This window comes from Acomys minous (assembly GCF_964271855.1).
Source record: "Acomys minous genome assembly, chromosome: 17".
Taxonomy (NCBI): Eukaryota; Metazoa; Chordata; class Mammalia; order Rodentia; family Muridae; genus Acomys; species Acomys minous.
The window spans coordinates 11,257,272-11,270,232 of record NC_140500.1 but is presented as its reverse complement, the minus strand read 5'-3'; the positions used below and the strand labels follow the sequence as shown (position 1 = coordinate 11,270,232).

At 38.3% G+C, this 12,961-nt stretch overlaps 1 long non-coding RNA gene across 1 annotated transcript; it reads right to left on the bottom strand.

Annotated features, from left to right (window-relative positions):
* Positions 1-7,813: 7,813 nt before the first annotated feature.
* LOC311588369 lies at positions 7,814-12,609 on the bottom strand. Its single transcript, XR_014776173.1, has 4 exons — positions 12,501-12,609; positions 10,499-10,698; positions 8,923-9,090; positions 7,814-7,958 (listed from the first exon to the last, which is right to left on the bottom strand). It is a non-coding gene; the product is annotated as an uncharacterized lncRNA (long non-coding RNA).
* Between the last annotated feature and the right edge of the window lie 352 nt (positions 12,610-12,961).

Below are 12,961 nucleotides of genomic sequence, written 5' to 3'. Positions count from 1 at the left end.
TTCTGATATCCTAATTTTGAAATTGTTTGATATGCTATAATGGCAGGCGAATGACTACTTGGGACATCTTCACTTTCAATTTTGTCAATGGAGAGTAAGGGAATTTTGTTATTTGTTTCTCAGTATACCATTTAAGTATCTATCATCTATCTATCTACTGATCTATCTATCTATATTATATTATATATCATATAATACATACTATGGATCCAAATATATATATATAATATATAGTAATATAATATGTAATTATATTCATATGTAATATATGTATATATAGTACACATACCATATATAATGTATACAATATATAATCATACATTTATATATTATTATATTATATACTAATAATCATATATGTACTTATACTTATTTCTGCTTGTAATTCATATATTTGTAATTTATATATAATCTATACATTTATAATATTTATCTAATAATCATATATAATAACTACATAATATATAATTATATATTATATACCTAGTATATATTGTATTATAATATATTATATCAGTAAATTATAAACACATAATATAAAATTTATATCATATTATTATATATGATATATATTATAATACATTATATTATACTAACTTGTATTATAGATATTAATATATTACAAATATACATAGTAATATATTATATATTAGATAGTTATAAAATATGATATATAATATATATTTATAATATCAGATAAATATATCAACATCTATAAATTATATATAATTGCTATACAATTATATATAATTATATATATTATAGTATTAATATAATAATATCTAATTATAATTGTATATAATTATATCATTATAATAACTATATAATATATAATATATTATAAAATACAATTATATGATATATAATATATACTCATATAATACTATATTATATTTTACACACATATACATCTTATCTCTATAATCTATGTATCCATATCTATATATCTTTATGTATCTATCATCCCTATCTAACATATATATGGGTGATCATCTATCTACTCCATCTCTATTTGTATATCTATTGAAATATTCCTTATACAAGAGACATGTATTTCACTATATTCGTCTCCTCACAATGTACCTGGTTATGGTAAAGAGAGCTTTCATCAGTCTGAGAGTAGGCAGTAAGATAGCCATAAAAAAGTGCAGTGGGCTAAAGGAGTAGAGTCAGACAGAAGAAGATCCTGGGTCACTGTTAGATGTGTTGGTAAAGAATTGCACCACAGCTGACTTTTCTCAGTCTGTTTCAGTGGGAGGTAATGCATCATCCTTGTTTGAACTTTTTTCAAATAGTTTTTCTTGATGCCATGGAGCAAAAATGTGCTCAGTTACTAAGACCCTTTTACTACCATTGAGAAAAGAAAAGAAAAGAAAAAGCTTGCAAATTTCAACTTGAATTAAATATCCCTGCCCATAAACAAATTTAGGTTTTAAATGAACCAAGTAAGCATTCATGGATGTTGTGTGTGGCCCGACGTACTTACTGATGAATACAGTAAAGAGGACATGTCCATGGTGTGTTCAGTTACTCAGGAATACCTTGTTCTGTGTGTCTATACTTTGTTTTGAAGTAAATCACTTTTGATAAGTGAAAAAGTAGGTTTTTTTCAAGTACTAGTTGAGAAGGCATATCAGTACAAAAATGAAAAGAAAGGTTAAAATAATTTTATTCAAAATTATATAATAAATGACAAATGTTTACCTTGTGACTCTGAATGACAAAGTTATGTTTGGTTACATTTTAAGACAATCTACTAAATGTAAGTACAGAAGTGTTTCTAAAGTGTTTAATGTCTTGTGCTCCACTCTGCTCCGTTCCATTCTATAGAATTTGGAAATAAATGTTGACACTAGTGGGAGAGTATACAATAATTATTTCTAAAGATTCACTGTAAGCTACGGAGGGGTCATAAAAGGCTCATTTTACACTTAATCATTTCAAGGCCTAATAGTGTTGTTGTTAAGTAAGTGGCCTCAGTGCTATAGCAGTTATCAAGACTGAGATGTTGTGGAGCATGGAGAACTGAAGTCATTAGTCTCAGTGCCTCCCTTCCTTAAGCTCAGGGTATTTGTTCCAGCAAATGGGAGCTCAGAGCTAAGCAGGTCTATGTGGTCCAGTTTGATATCTCCCTTAGAAGATACGAGGCAGTAGATGTGCACAATACACCTTCCTCCATCCTCCATCATATGACAATACTGTAACAGTGTAACTCTTACAGCTATATTGGAATTAACATAGAATCATAGCCTAGTCTCTGGGTGTGTGTCTGTCTCTGTCTGTGTCTGTGTCTGTCTGTCTGTCTGTCTGTCTGTCTCTCTCTCTCTCTCTCTGTTTCTGTTTGTGTGTGTGTTTGTCTTTCCTTCTCCCTCTGTATCTCTGTCTTTCTCTACCTTCATTTTCACCAATTTGAAATGAGGACAATATTTCAAGGCTTGTTTACTTTTTAAATGTACAATACGAAAAGAATCCTCTGTGCCTTTATCACAATGTATTGATTTTTGGGCACTTCCGTTGAAGTGGATCTAATTGCCCCACTTCTGGTACTGTGAGGTTTAGTAGAATGCCTGTTAACTGAAGGCTGACTGACACTTGATGCTTATGTCTGTCGCTGAAAGAGTAAGCAAGCATCCCTGCATGTCTGCCCCAGTGGGAGAGGGATGTGAGGCAAGTATCTTAGGCAAAAATGAGGATATTTTTACATTTTTTGCATTTTTGCATAGACAGAGGTGTAGGAATACATTGAGTCTGTGCTGTACTAAGAACACAGGAATATATTCCACACTGTCACAAACATCTTTATTGTTATATTTGACCATTTAAGGGTCTTCAGTGTGTAGTAGACATTTGTAAGCCAACAGGAGACAAAAGAAAAGCGGTGTTCAACTATGACCCTGAGATCCCTGTGGTAAAACTCTAGGCAGTGAACTGTACTAATTCCTTTACCTGCATCACATCTTATAACTCATGTGAAGTGTTTTTTAAGTCCCTTTAGACTCATTGGAAGCCATTGTTGAGTAACCTGTCACAAATCCTGTGGTATGTAGACCTTAGTGCTGCTCATAAAAGTTACATACTGAACAATGCTTGTTTCTGTACCTATAATTCTTGATTTCCCAATGTTACCTCTCATCAAAGGATACATTTTTGGGGTATGCTTTACAAGAGGTGAGAGAGAACACTCAACGATGAAGAATTTCAGAAGGAAGTGCCTCTGTCTTTGGAATTACAGGAGGTCACGGGACACAGCTCTTGCAGTTCTGCCATCGAGTCATTAAATATTAGATGAAGACCACATGGAATCTTCTATTGTAACTATGATCTACAGCAGAACCCATGCTTTGTGGTGATATTAAAACAGAGACTGGATGAGATTCTAAAATGAATTATGCCATTGAATGAAGGTAATTTTAAATTGATGAGGAAGTTTTCATTCATATTATCATATTAAGATCATATTAAGATCATACAGAATGGGATCTACTCAGTGGGTGGAGTACTTGCCTAACACATCCAGGGCCATAGGTTCAATCTGAGGCACTATTATAAATTGGGCATGATGACTCATGCCTGTGATCCCCGTGGATGCAGGACGAGGGGGACCTACCTACAGGTCGTCATCAGCTGCATTGGGAGTTAAAAGTCAGCCTAGGCTATGTGAGACCTTATCTCAAAAAGAAAAAAAAGTGTATGTAAATTATTATTTGCTGGTTTATGGGCTCTTCATATAGGATGCCTTCTTTAGTGGACTATGTTAATATATTAGTGAATATAAACTGACAATAGTGATACCCCCTTTTAGACTTTTTGTATATGTATGTGTTTGTTTGTGCCCATATGTTGAAAGAGTGCCTGTGTCTGTAAGTAGGCATGTGAAATCTACACAATAGCATTAGGTTTCTTGCTTGATCACTCTCATCAATCTTACTCTCTTGAGACAGAGTTTCTCACTGAACCTGGAATTAGGCTGTCAACCTTCAAACCCAAGGTCCCTCTGTCTCCACACACCACAGTGTTGTGGCTACAGGTGTCAGTGGTCACCTTCAGCTTTTTCCTTGGCTGCTGGATACCCCATTTTAGGGTCTCATGCTTGGGCAGCAAACACCCACTGAACCCCCATGAATTTGCATTTTAAATACTCACAGATTTTTGTAGACATTTCCTAGACCCCTAGCTGCTTCCTTATTGGATGTATTGATGTATGTATTTTGGATGAGTGTGGGGGTGCATTCCATAGGACATAATGTGGGAACCTAAGCACCGCTTCTAGGAGTCGCTTTCTTCCTTCCACCATCGATTCCAAGGATCGATCAAATTCAGGCCTTCAGGCATGTTGGAATGTGCTTTCATCCAAAGAACCATCATAGTGACCCAAGCCTTGGTCTTTTACAAGCACTGTTTCCCTACAGGATATTAAATTTTTCATTCACAAATTTTCCAGGTGAAGCTTGTCAGAAATTCAGTTCTTATAGGTGAGAAGAAAGTGATGGTTCCCACCTGGGACTGTCATGTGACATACGTGAAGTTCACCCCCTCGCTAAGAAAGGAAGCCCTGGCAAACTTGGGAATGCACACACCATCACTTCTCACCCAGAACTACTCAACATTTCCTTAATTTGCTCTGAAAAAGGAAGCCTGAGGAAGGCGAGGCTGAACTATCTCTGACACTCACCAGTAAGAATTTTTAGTCTGAGCTCCCTTTCAGAACAAAACCACCTCCACTTAAGTCTTCTAAGATAGACTACTTAAACTCGAACCTGTTTGCTTAATCAGTAGATAAAGCTTTAAGTGGCATATTAAAAAAGAGCCAGATTTTGTTTTGGTGGAGAGGATAGGGTGAAAGATGAGGACCTTAATTAACCAGACTGACAGGCCCCATAGATCTCACAAGTGTTTAAATTAAGGATTGCGAGTCCTTGAAACTTGACAAGCCAGGCAGGATTGTCAGTGCTGGCGTCTGCAGCAGAGGTAAGTGCAGATTAAGCTTGTCCTGTCTCTATCAGAAGCGTTTTGCTGGGATCTAAGAACTTCACACTGTGAGCAGACTTGAAGGTTTTCTTTATTACTGGAGAATTAAAGCAGTAATTAAATTCTCACATATTTCAAAGAACACTGCGCTTTTAAAGGTGCATATTTGCTATTAGGTAGAAGAGCTTCACTGGTGTGTTAAATGCACACGCACAGATCTAGCTCTTGATTAAAGGAGATCCTCGTTTGTACAGGGCAGGAGAGCCCAGGCTTAATGCTCTCATAGCAAATGCAGATTGATGCACTTCAAATGGCTGGACGGAGTGCTTGGGGGCATAGAGGATATGAGCTCACCCACCTGGTCAGAGCTTTCCTGGTAAATGATATGTACTTCTTAGGTTGTTTTTGCTCTGTGTGTGGATATTCACAAGTTAAAAAAAAATAGGTGCATATGTTCAGAACATGTTCCACAGCAGTTGACAGCTGGTGAGTCTCCATTATGAGACTCTCAATGCTTCCAATAAGTAATAAGTAGGGGTTGCAAGAGAGGGTTAAGGATGGGGGAGGCCATTTTTTTTTTTAATTTTAGGCAAGTATCAAAGGTATGTCTCCATTAAACATCAAATTCTTACCTGTGGACAGGTCCTGTTTGCATGAGGCTTCCTGGAGCCTCCCACCCACTTGGGAATTAGAAATTCACCTCCCAGCTCTCGGTGTTCTAGGGCTTCCTTGCTAAGCAAGCTTCTTTGCCATGCTCTGATTAAACAATGGCCCAACTACACTAAGTATTTTGAGGTATTTGCAGATTGATAAATAACTTATTCTTAAAAAGAAAAAAATTTACTTGTAAAAGGAAAGGAAAAAAAGAAGAAGAAAGAAACATTTGGCTCTCTCTCTCTCTCTCTCTCTCTCTCTGTCACCTGGCTGAAGAATATAAAAAAAGGAAGAAGGAAAAAAAAGTTACTGTGTGCAGTTAATATCGAACAGCAGCCATCTCCAGATGATCCCTGCTGCATCCAATTTCTGCCAAAATGCTTTCTGTTAAACCTCCATCAAACAGACACACGGCGCACAAAAGAAAACCTCATCACCAAGGGAAACTAATCCACCGGTGCGCAATGTAAGCCTGTCAACTTTTTATTATAAGAAGTCATCAGTCATTTCAGTGAAGATTAAAAGTATGACTAAATTGAGAAAATCCTCTTAGCCATTTGGAATTTTAATAGAGGAGAAAAGGGGGTGAGTAAAATTTAAACTCTGTGTGTGTGTGCATGTGTATATGCAGCATCTATGTTTATTTATATAGATTATCTATGAGCCATGTGAATATATATATACATATATATATATTCTCACAGACAGAACAGACAAGGATTTCTGTGTATGCCTAGTACACCAGCCCTTCAACACTTGTTTATACATATTATTTGGATGAATATTGGTAATTATGTCCATACCCTCATCCCCCTTAAAAGGAAAAGCTACCAAACATTCATACATAAACATATAGCTTTGTAGTAGGTTTGCTCTGTTACAACAGACAAACAGTTTCTGATTCAAAGGAGCTTAAGAGATAAGGATGGAAAATGAGTCCTTGCAGCTTTAATTACATTGCCAGTGGCAACAAGGTGTTACCGTGGCAGAATGACAATTGCTATGACTCAGAGTATAGATTCGGGGTCAATATGCTATCTCGTCCCCAAGCATCCCAGCAGATGAGCACCGTGTGGTGGTTATATTGGCCTTCCCGGGTTTGACCCCTGCAGCAAGAGTTGGTCCAGTGTGGAGTAGGAACTACAGGAGGGTGGGTGCCTGTGCCTCTAGTGAGCAGGACCTCATTTTGCTGAGTATGTGGGTGGTGCTGTGCTTCACTTAAGGTGGAATTCAAAATGTAGGTAATTATCTACCCTTGGAAGAGCATTGTTGTTTTCCCCTTCCCAAGATTTCACCTGGGTGGACACACAACTCTTGCTGTGGCCAGCTTGGAGTTTGAAAATGACCAGCTGCTGCTGTCCTTGAAGTCAAAATTCCCCTTTCAAACATTCTCCCTGAAGTTTCCCGAGGCCCTACTCCCTCCCACGCCTTGGTTTGTTCATCTCTCTCTCTCTCTCTCTCTCTCTCTCTCTCTCTCTCTCTCTCTCTCTCTCTCTCTCTCTCTCTCTCTCTCTCTCTCTCTCTCTCTCTCTCTCTCTCTCTCTCTCTCTCTCTCTTCTCAGCACAGGAATAAGGCTGCAGGAGACACACATTTGGTTACTCATTTCCAGTAGGCAGCCTCTGCAGGGTCACAGGAAAACAATCAGGTCAGTCCTGTCACCGGCGAAGAAGACAAACTGCATCTGGGTCTTACCTTTATTCAGTCGCACGGGCGCCAACTGGCAGGGAAGTGAGTTGAATTCTTTCTGGAAATCACTAAAGACCATGTATGGCCGAGAAACCTGCCTCCCTGTGCATAGCAGAGCAGCAGTGCTGACACCTCTGGGAGAGTCAGGGGAACCTGGCAGCCGTTTCAGCGTCTTCTAGTCCTTTGATTAAAGTCTTCCCACTCTGGCCCCCACGCCCAAACCAAGCGGACCCTTTCACTATTTCGGCGGTGCTTGTGGACCCACTGTAATGGGCTGCTCTGAGATCCTACTTTACTTTCTGTAACCTTCCCTTCCATCCAATGAAAAGCAACTGTGGCCTTTTACTAAGTAAATGAGCAAATATTTTCCCAGTGTTCACCAGGTTAGATCCCCATTTAATTAAACTGGCTCATTATGTCCCTATCTGATTAGCAGAGTAGAATCAATTATTCAATGCACAAACATGGCTGCAGGAGCTTGAGGTGTATACAGAGCTGTTCATTTAATTCCAAGGACACTAATTAGGTACAAAGCAAGCAATAACTTTAACAATTGCAGGCACAAGCATACATGCAGTACAGGACAAGGCGAAGGGAGGGGGAAGAAAAGCAGGCCTTCATTCTCTTAATAAGCTGGATTCTCTTCCCCCTAACAGGGTCAAGAAAAAAACAGAAAGCAAGAGAGGATGAAATGTAGATCAAGAAAGCTAAGCATCCAGGAAATAACCCCCTGGGATTTGCATATGTAATGGTACTCTGCTACTTTTGTACTTTATAATCAAACAGTAGGCAATTATCCAAATTATTGACAGCAGATTTCTCATTTCAACTGCAAATTAAGGCCATTAATAAAGCTTTCTAATGCAAAAGTGACTAATTAACTAATGGAATGGAACTCGGAAGCTGTGATATCAAAACCAGTCCACCACATATTGTGGAAACACAGGGGAACTAATTAGTTTAATTATCAAAACAGCTAATTAAAATTACACAGTTGCCTAATTAGTTCTTTGCGTTTTTTCTCCGGTTTAATTGACAGGATGGAGTTAAATAGGTAACTGGTCTCAAAGAGGGAAAGAAAAAAATATAAAACCGTCTAACAGCTTCTGCTGAATATTTTAGCTGATGTTATCTCATTCGTGTGGCAGACCAGAAACAGGAAAATAAATGACTCTCATCCTTTTGGTAAGCAACTCCAAATTTTCCGGACATAAATCTGCCCTGGGAGTAAGCTATCGAAAAAGATTTTCATGAAGTTAAAAGGCTGGGATGTGTCGAGGCCTCCAAAAAGGTCAGGGTGAACACATATTTTGGAGGAGGACAGCTTGCGGTTTTTCTTCAGGAAGTTAATTTTTCACTTAGTTTAATTTATACGATACTGTATGTGCGGTTCCCTAATCACTGCCAAGGGACATGTAAAAGTGGCTTAGGTAGCGGAGTTGCTTCTAAGTCAGAGCAAGCTGAAAGGTAGCGGCTGAACAGAGAAGGGAAGTGTGAGCCTTTTCCCAGGTCTAAGGACTTTCTTCTGAGGACCGCCCACATGTTGAGAAATGAGACTCTGGAGGATACTACTGCAGGGTGTGGGTGGTGCCTCCGCAGGAATGCAGACAAACCTGGCTTTTCCTGGCATTTCAGCACTGTGCTTCTGGTCAGCACCATGGAGCCTCACTATGGCCACTGTGAGGCTGCAGTGGTTACCGGCTATTGGCAGTACACTTCGATGCAGGCAGCAGATGTTTTCAAATGCCATTTAGAACACAGTCTCGTTTAGCTTTGCCTCACTGAAAGGCAACAAATGAGCAGGTGAATACAACAGTGTCATTTGTAAAGGTTGTACTGTGTAGGTCGTGCACTATAATTCTAAATCTTGAACTGCTTTTGCCTGTGTGTGAGGTGGGTCCCAGAAAGGTTGTCTTCTCTGTTCCAACATTTCGGAATCCGGTTTATTTTCATTCCTTCTGTTCCTTACTATTATGTTTGCAACGGATATGCTAGTTATGAGAAGTAATGGCAAACTGAACCTGAATAGATTCGGACCGTACATGCTCAGTAGCCAGTTACTATATGCTTAAACTATGTCATGGTTTACACATACAAAAGCAGATATTAGCACACATATACACGTTAAATCATAAAATGTAAAGTAAAGTAGATTCCTATCAATCTATCATGAAGCTTGAGAACAATATTTGACCAGTATCTTTGAAGATTCTGCCATGCAAAATACTTCCAGTCCTTGCTTTCAGTCCAGGCCCACAAGTCAGACACTACAATGGGGCATTTGTGTATCATTCTTTTACCTTGTTTTTATACACTACTAAACATAGTATTACATATTAACTATATAAGCTTAGAATAAGTATATAGATTTAAAGACTTTCATGAGAGTCTCTGTGACATGTCCACACGTAGCCTAAATGCGCTGTGTGATAATATGTTTCACTTACTCATTTCTCTTCTGAAACTTTTGGAACACAATTTATCATTATCCCAAAGACCATGAACGTATCCCATAGCCCAACAGTTCCACGTCTGAGAAAAGTTCTCACATGCTTACACTAGGATTATAATAAGATACATTTATAGAAGATGATTATAAGAAAATTATTCATGAATTATGTTAATATTTGCAATTAATATTTAGTAATTAAATACTATTATTTCAAAAATCACAATAAAATGTGAATAAAAGGTGCTTGATAGGATTTTAAAGTTGGAAAAGGACTATTAGCACATTGCTTTCTTAATTATTCAATATTCAATAATTTGCAAATACTCCTTTGTATCAAACTCTGTCCTATTGATTGAGAATATGTCAGTGAATAAAACAGAAGTGACTGCTCCCATGGTGACTCTATCCCATTATGGGTTAGAGACATTAGGCAGATAACTAAGAACTCCAGTAGTATATAGTAGTACTACTGCAGATAAACACAGGGCCAAGTAAATGGAAAGAAACTAGTAGTATTCTAGTTTAAATATTACAGACAAGGAGTTGTCACTTAATTAGAAAGCCCAGTGAAGATGAAGACGATATCATTCGTACATCTGCAAGCAAAACCACAAAAACAATCTTATCATCTTATAAACTCAGCAAGGCTATCATTTCAGAAAAGACAGAATTAGTAAGAACAAGAACAGATCCTGAGTCTATGCCTTTCAATAGACTCTTTCTATATGTCATCTTACCTTTGGTTTGGATGAAAATATGTTATTTGTAGAGCATAGCCAGTTAACTAATATGCTTTTTTTTTTTTGTCTCAGAATGTCATAGTGGTTGATAGATGGACGGAGTCTTGATGGGGCAGGAGTTCAAGCAAGAGGGTGGCTAAAGGCTGTGACTGTCATGATATGAGAAGAAGGTTGTCATCTGGGAAGTAGCTGTATAACTGGGAATACAATATCAGACAAAGGATATGATTGAATGTGGGACCAAATGATTTGTTTACAGACTGCTTGTATATAAACACAAAGATGGAAATTCAAGAGTGACTACAATCTTCCTGGTGAAACAATTAGCTGAAGATTATGCCATGTACAGAAATGGACAAGATTCCACCAGGATATATAGGACACATGCTGTCCAGAACTTCAGAAGAAGGAAACATATCACAAAGAAGTGACAGCTGTGATGGATGCTGAGAGCTAGCAGAAGTTTGTGATTGAGAATGAGCTTTCCTTTGACAAAAGGGTATCATTTGTGTCCCCATGAATATTGGTAGCATGAAAAAAAAATGGACTGGAGTAAATTCTAGAAAGTCATAGGTGAATACAGTGAGATAATTGTTACTGATGAAAGGAATGGGCTCATGGTGGGAAAAAACTTAATCTGTTTGGGTACATCATTGATTGTTCATATGTGGCCAAGAATGCTTAAGAGAAATAAAAAAAGAATAGCAATGTTCTGGAGAGGGGAGGTTTATTTAAGTGCCTACGAACAACATATGGATTTACCTTCAGTATTGTAGAATGGGCAATTTGACTATGGTTACAGGTCTCAACTTTCAAGAATTCATTTGACACATCTAGGAAGAGGAACCCATAATTGAAGAATGGGTCTATGTGAGGTGACCTTTTCTTGATTAATGACTGATGTGGGAAGGCCCAGCTCTCTAGAGATGATGTTACCCATAGGTAGGCAGGCCTGTGCTATATAAGAAAGGTAGCTGAACACGAGCCAGGGAATGGGTCTTTAAGCATCATTCCTCTGTGGCCTCTGCTTCAGTCACCTGCCTTGGCTTCCCTCGATGATGGACTGTGACAGATAAGATGACATAAAACCTTTCTTCAACAAGTCACTTTTGGTCATGATTTTAACCACTGTGACAAAAAAATAATACTAGAAGAGAAAGCTTAAGATAGGAAGGCTTCATCTGAGCACAGGCTTGTAGGTTTACCAGAAGCATTTCTTTGAGTACTAATAGTAATTTTTATTAGTGAGAGTTATGTTAGCTGCTGAATGTGAGGAAGACATATTAAAAAGAAGAGTTCCAAGGTGATGCTCGTTGTGGCCTCTACTCTTGTAATAACATTCTCACAGAGCACTGTAGGTCCTGTGATGTGAGACTACTTCCCTCCTGTGACTATTTCCTTTATAAAAAACAAAGAAACCACAGCGAATGGACCTGGCTGAACAGAGTTACCCTTAAAACAATTCCCCACGTGGTTACAGAAGAGGAAACCGAGGTATCAGTTGCTGTTGATCCAAGAGAGAATGATTTCATGTTGTAAAGCACCTTGATAGAAGGCATGATAGAGGAGTTCTGAGTGCCTTCCACAGGCTGGTTGGTCCCTGGCCAACAGACAGCTACAAATGGAGGTTTTCTAGTCTATAACTGCAGAAAAATTATTTTGGCAAATACCAGTGAGATTGGAAAACTTGTATAGTCCAAGAACAGAATAATGAATTTGCCTTCTTTCCAATGTAATTTTGGTAAGATTCGGAGCATAGAACTCCATCAGACTACAATTGCACTAACTACGAAACTTTGAGACTGAAAAACACTCCTGTTATAGTTACTTTTATATAACTGTGTTCGTTTCTCTTAGTTTCTCTCTTAATCTGGCTAACACCCAAATAATTGAGACTCTTTTTATGTTTGTTTAATAAAAAGTTTCACAACACAATAGCTGAGAAGTTATTACTCTAATCTTAACCCTCTAAACTAGTTTGGTTTCCTCTCAGGGGTACCTTGGCTCCAGATCCTTCCAGATGTCTCTTGGGCCTCTGCCTTTGGCTGAATCCCCCACTGAATTTTCTACTTCCTCTTCTAACTCCTCCTCCCCTGGCTGGCAGGAAGTCCAGCCCTATTCTTTTCCCTGCTCAGTGATTGGATGTGAGCTGCTTTATTGACATCAGGGGGACAATTGTGGATCAGTATTTACACAACATTGAGACAGGAGATTCTCAGAACAAAGACTGCAGCAAGATATGGGTAGCGGGCGCTACAGAAATAAGCGTTTGAACTACACAATAACCTTATGGCTACAAACGCCACATCACAAAGAAACAAAACAAAATTTAAAGAATCACATTAGCTCCGTAGAGCCACCAGGGAATTTGTCGTAGAGCATCTCAGCCAAAAGGGCTAGCAGAGTACTCGACAGAGAATGGTTGCTCGGCAGGGTGGAGAATCCATCTGAGGTGTGCGG